The sequence below is a fragment of the Leucopleurus acutus genome (assembly GCF_964270905.1).
Source record: "Leucopleurus acutus genome assembly, chromosome: 7".
NCBI lineage: Eukaryota > Metazoa > Chordata > Mammalia > Artiodactyla > Delphinidae > Leucopleurus > Leucopleurus acutus.
The window spans coordinates 4,288,913-4,295,051 of record NC_139150.1 but is presented as its reverse complement, the minus strand read 5'-3'; positions in this window follow the sequence as shown (position 1 = coordinate 4,295,051).

Below are 6,139 nucleotides of genomic sequence, written 5' to 3'. Positions count from 1 at the left end.
GAATATTACCGTGAATCCTAAACGGAGGGGCTCCTCCATTTTACAGGGTAGCTTGGGCTAGGGACACAAAGAAATGTTTTAACTTCTTATAAAATAAGAAAACAAGTGGAATATTAGGTTGAAGAAAATCTTTTAATATTTACCATTTATTTGTCTTTATACCAATACAGTCATAAAATATAAATGTTGATATTTTTAAGGAGGAAAGTGCCCCTGAAGGCAAAAAGTACCTAGGGCCACTGAAGTCATAGTTTCATCCTGCTTCTGAGCCCGCTGTGGCTCTTTCCTTATAATATTACCACGTTTATTACCTTATAATATTACCACGTATTACAAATGGTAATATTGTCTTTAATCTGTAAATAATGAACCTTAGCGTGTTTTTGAACTTTATCAAATTAGACTGAATGCGTTTTTCCGTGAATTGCTTTTTACACTCAGAGATTCATTGATCCAAGGTATGCTCAGGAGTTGTAGAGCCCAAAGTTTACACAACTTGAGGGGTGTCTTTAATATTTATTTGAAATGAATAGCACAAATTACAAATCTTTAAAACGGACAAACCCCACAAATATTAAAAATTCAGAAAAAAATATTTAAGCTGCAAACATAACTCTATAAAAGTTATATATTTGGGCTTCATACACTTTTATCTCAGCAATGAGGTTGAAGATCATTTTCTATACAAGGAACACAAACGTAATTCAGTCTTTTTTCTAGTAAGATTGATGAAATTTTATTGCGTTTATGAAAGTTTCAAATTAATATTTCATTTTATAATATGCAAATTTTAGGATTGTCAAGTTAAAAAAAATTTGTATCAAGCCTTTTTTCACAGATAAGCTGTAAGAATTCAGGACACATAAAGTTTCTGGTGTAATGACTGAACCTAAATACTTGGAATTGATAACACATTACTACTAGGTTGTCATAGATTTTTCTCATTTTTAGATACAGATTGTGAGTTTTAGATGTCAGTATGTCAAAATTTCAGTACTTTTTCCAGTTTGATCATTTGACTCATTACTCATCATTATGTGGATTACCAACAATCCAAGAACATGTTACACATTATTTCTATTTGAAATGGCTCTGTTCTTAATGAATTACTAAAATATTTGTTATATTATAATTTCTATTGATTTCATCATCATTAACCTTCACTGTAGCCTCTTATTCCATGATTTTGTCAACTTTATATAATTTATATACAATTATACACAATAAGTACACATTTTAGGTGTATAGTTGAGGGATTTTAACAACTCCGTAATTTCATGTAACCATCTCTAATCATGATATAAAACATTTTCTTCCTGCCAGAAAAGTGCCCTTGGGACACCTGGCAGAAAATCTCCTCCCCATTCACCCAATGGAAACATGGATTTGACTTCTATCAACATATCTATCATCATAGATTCATTTAGACTATTCTAGAACTCTATCAATGGAATTATACACTATGTATTCTTTTGACCATCTGCTTTTGTTCAACATGAAGTGTATGAGGTTCACAGATGTTATTGTATGTATCAGCAATTCATTTTTATTGCAGAGAAGGGTATCATTCAATGAATACACCACAATTTGGTTTTTTTCTTTTAGTCATCTACTGATGAATATTGGGTGGTTTCAAGTTTTCCACTGTTAATAGATAAAGCTGATATGAACATTACTGTACAAGTCTTTTTTTTTTTTTTTTTTTTTTGTTTCTTCTGCGGTACGCGGGCCTCTCGCCGCTGTGGCCTCTCCCGTTGCGGAGCACAGGCTCCGGACGCGCAGGCCCAGCGGCCATGGCCCACGGGCCCAGCCGCTCCGCGGCACGCGGGATCCTCCCGGACCGGGGCACGAACCCGTGTCCCCCGCATCGGCAGGCGGACTCCCAACCACTGCACCACCAGGGAAGCCCTGTACAAGTCTTTTAATGGTCATACGTTTTCAGTTAACATGGACAAATATGCAGGAGTGGAATTGCTGGATTACAGGGTAGGTGTGTCTTTAACATTACAAGAATTTACAATCCATTTCCCAAAGTGATTTTACTGTCTTAAATTACCATAAGCAAAAGTATAAGACTTCCATTTGCTCCACAACCTTGTCAATACTATCCCTATTGTCTTTTAAATTTCAGTCATCCCAATGGGTTAAAACTGTGCCTCATTTGTATTTCCCTAATAACTAATGATGTAGAACATCTTTTCATGTGCAGATTGAGAATTAGTGTATCTTCTTTGTGAATTGACTGAGCTTTCAGGCAGAGCACAGAGGATTTTTAGGGCAGTGAAAGTACTCTGATATTAAAGGACTGATACATGTCATTATACATTTGTCCAAACTCATGGAATGTACATATCAAAGAGTGAACCCTAATGAAAACTATGGACTCTGGGTGATAATGACGTGTCACCGTAGGTTCATCAGTTGTAACAAACGTACTACACTGGTAGGGAATGTTGATAATGGGGGATGCTATGCATATGGGGGGGGGAAGCAGTGGGTATTTCAGAAATCTCTGTACTTTCCTCTGAATTTTGCTGTGAACCTAAAACTACTCTGAAAAACTAAAGTCCTTTTTAACCTTATGGTCAAACGGCTCAGACGTTTGAATGGAGATGGCAGGTAGGCCGATTAATGTTTTAGCCTGGAGTTTGGGGGAGAATCTGACCTATAACTACACATTTGGGAGCCATCAGCACATAGATGTTATTTCGAGGCATCGGGAGAACGTGAAGGGCCCAAAAAGTCTCGAGGAACACGAGCATTTAGAAGTTGGAGGCAGTGGGGGGAGTGTAGCAGAAAGTGGTAATTGATTCTACATGTATAGAATCAAAGATAGCTAATACCATGGCTTGTTTGTATGGTGATAGCAATGCAGAATAGGTGAGACTGACAATTTAGAAGGATCAGCAAAGGACCAAAATCTCTGAGATAATGTGAAGGGACAGACTGCAGGGCTCAGGTGTAGGGACTCAGCTTGTAGTAGGATGGATGAATATAGATGGAGGTAGGATTGACTGGTTGGTGCAGGGAAGAGGGATTTGATGGGGGATGGCTTCAATTTTCTCAGTGAATCATGAAAAGGGCAGAAGAGGGTTGTGGGATGGTTGAATGTAGGACACAGCTGATGTGGGTAAAAGAACAGCAAGCCTATTAGAGGGTTGCTGGCACTACTGAGCCCACGTGCCACAACTACTGAAGCCTGTGCACCTGGAGCCCGTGCTCCGCAACAAGAGAAGCCACGACAATGAGAAGCCCGCGCACTGCATTGAAGAGTAACCCCGCTCACGGCAACTAGAGAAAGCCCACGTGCAGCAATGAAGACCCAACACAGCCAACAATAAATAAATAAATTTATAGGGGGTTGCTGGCAACACTGTCTTTTTGAGGTTTACGGTCATTAAACCAGCTGAGCTGTGTGACTTTCTTCTAGGAATATTCAGCTCTTCAGGTGCAGACAGGAGGCAGATGGAAGGGCTCATCCAGGTCTGGGGTCTTGAGCAGGGAAGTACCAGGGGGAGAGAATGAAGAGCCGAGGGTGTTCAGAAGGGAGGGATTGTAAGGATGGACACTTGGGTAGGCTAGGAGTGGGTTGATGGATCGATGGATTATTTGATGAGGTCGAAGAATTAGAACTATGGCGTGTTATTTCAGGAGATGGACTGGGAAAGGTGTTCAGAAAGTGCTAGATTGTGTAGCCTCCAAGAAAACAGGCACCAAGTCTGTATTGTTCCCTCTTGCATCTTTAGCTCCTAACAGTACCTGGCTCACTGCATGTGGTCCATGATGCTTGTTGAACTAAAAGTAGTGTTCTGAGGAGAACAGATGCCATGGCCTGATTACACACTCCTGTGCACTGCAGTTCTGGACCTCTTTGTTGGACAATGAAGTCTCCAAATTAAGATGAAGAGCTGAAAGGCATGCTTACTGAAGAGTGCTCAATGGCCAAGGACTGGGCCAAGGACTCTCACATTATGCAGTCAAGACTGTTTAAAAGCAATTTTATTTGTTCCTCGGTCTTGTTTCTTGTTAGATGGGTCACCTTCTTCTCTTTACCCTTGTTCACTTTCTGAGTCTACTCCTCTTCCACTCCCTGCCAAGTACACGTTTCCTCTTCTGCCTTTTTCTTGCCATAAATGGGGTTGTCCATTTCATGGCTCCAACTCTCACCCTCAGGGAGCTAACAAACCAACCCACCTCTCTAGTGTGGTTTGTTCTTGTCTGTTCTCTCCATGCAGTAGACTGGGGTCTCCTCAAATGGGCCCTGTTGATACTTCAAAGTCTACACATTCAAACCAAACTCATGGTTTTCCCTTTTCTCTTCTCTTGGACCTGTATTTGACAAATACAGTCTACCCTTCCCTTCTTTTTCTTCCAAATTCCTGGATCCTTGTATGTCAAAAGGGTGTTTGGCAAAAGTAAGATTTTTGGGGGTGGGGTGGGGGAAGGGCATGGAGCTAGGGGTGAGAAAAAGTTAAAAAATTAAACTTTTACCAAGTACACAAGTTTATTGGGTAAAATTCACAGCACAGGTAATTACCCACAGTCCTGCACATGTGTGGGTTGCTTCCTCAGGGTCCACGCCCCTCTTCTGCTAATGGAACCATGATTTTCCACAGGGGTATTTACCCTTTCAGCCATTTAAGGCAGGTTGAGCTAAATCCCAGCTCCAGACATGAGCCCAGATGGGTTGAAGACCATCCTATTTTTGTGCCTACGGTGATGGCTCAGAGTTGGGCACAAGCTCTAATTTGGGCACTGGGAACAAAACCCAGGACTTAAGCAAGAGCTATTGTTCTCTGAATGGCATCCTCTATGTAAGTAATAATAAGAAGGATGCTATAACATGGGGCTCTATGAAGGCACCCCTCAGGACCAAGGGGCCCCCTCGTGTGGATTGAAGATAAAAGTGGACTCTGGAGAAGGGAGAGCTGAGAATCAGCAAGAAAACACATTCTGGGGACTCTGAGTAGCTGGATCCATCCTCTCCCTCTGGATTTTCAGTCTGAGAGTCCCCAGATGCCTTTGATCTATCTGAGTCTGATTTTCTGGCACTTGCAAGTCAAGACTTCTAACCTATAAACTTACAATCCCACTTCCCGGAGAGAACCACTGTCAACACTTTGGGTTTAATTCCTCCCTTACACTGTAATGCATCTCTATTTACACAATTTTTTTTTTTCGTTTTTGGCCGCACCACGCAGCATGTGGGATCTTAGTTCCCCCAACAGGGATCGAACCTGTGCCCCCTGAATTGGAAGCAAGGAGTCTTAACCACTGGACCACCAGGAAGTCCCTATTTTTTTTTTTTTTACTGTTACAAAATTAAGAAGATAATATGTACACTTCTGAATGAAAAACAGTATGTATTTTAGTTGATTATATTGTTTACCTTGTATGTTAACCAAATCTATCATTATCATTAAAAAAATTTTTATTTATCTATTTATTTATGGCTGTGTTGGGTCTTCGTTGCCATGCATGGGCTTTCTCTAGTTGCTGCGAGCAGGGGCTACTCTTCGTTGTGGTACACGGGCTTCTCACTGCAGTGGCTTCTCTTGTGGAGCACGGGCTCTAGGCGTGTGGGCTTCGGTAGTTGTGGCACACAGGCTCAGTAGTTGTGGCCTGTGGGCTCTAGAGCGCAGGCTCAGTAGTTGTGGTGCACGGGCTTAGTTGCTCTGCGGCATGTGGGATCTTCCCAGACCAGGGATCGAACTCGTGTCCCCTGCACCGGCAGGCGGATTCTTAACCACTGCATCACCCAGGAAGTCCCTCATTATCATTTTTAATTACTGCCTAATATTCCATTCTAGGAATATACCATCATATATAGTAAATTTCCTATTAAAGAACATTTATATTTTTCTAGTTTTCATATTATAAATGTGCCATTCTTTTACACTAGTTCTATTATTTCTTTAGGTCCTAGAAGTGAAACTGCTGGATCTCAGAATATGTACATTCTTAAGGCTTTGATGTATTCTACCGGATTGTCCTCCAAAAGGAACATGTAATTTATATTCCCATCAGCCTGGAGATTGGTATGTTTGACAGATAGAAGGAGGTGACTAAAGGCAAAATGCTTATTAAAAAGAAAATATTCATTTGTTCTGGGACTTCCCTGGTGGTGCAGTGGTTAAGA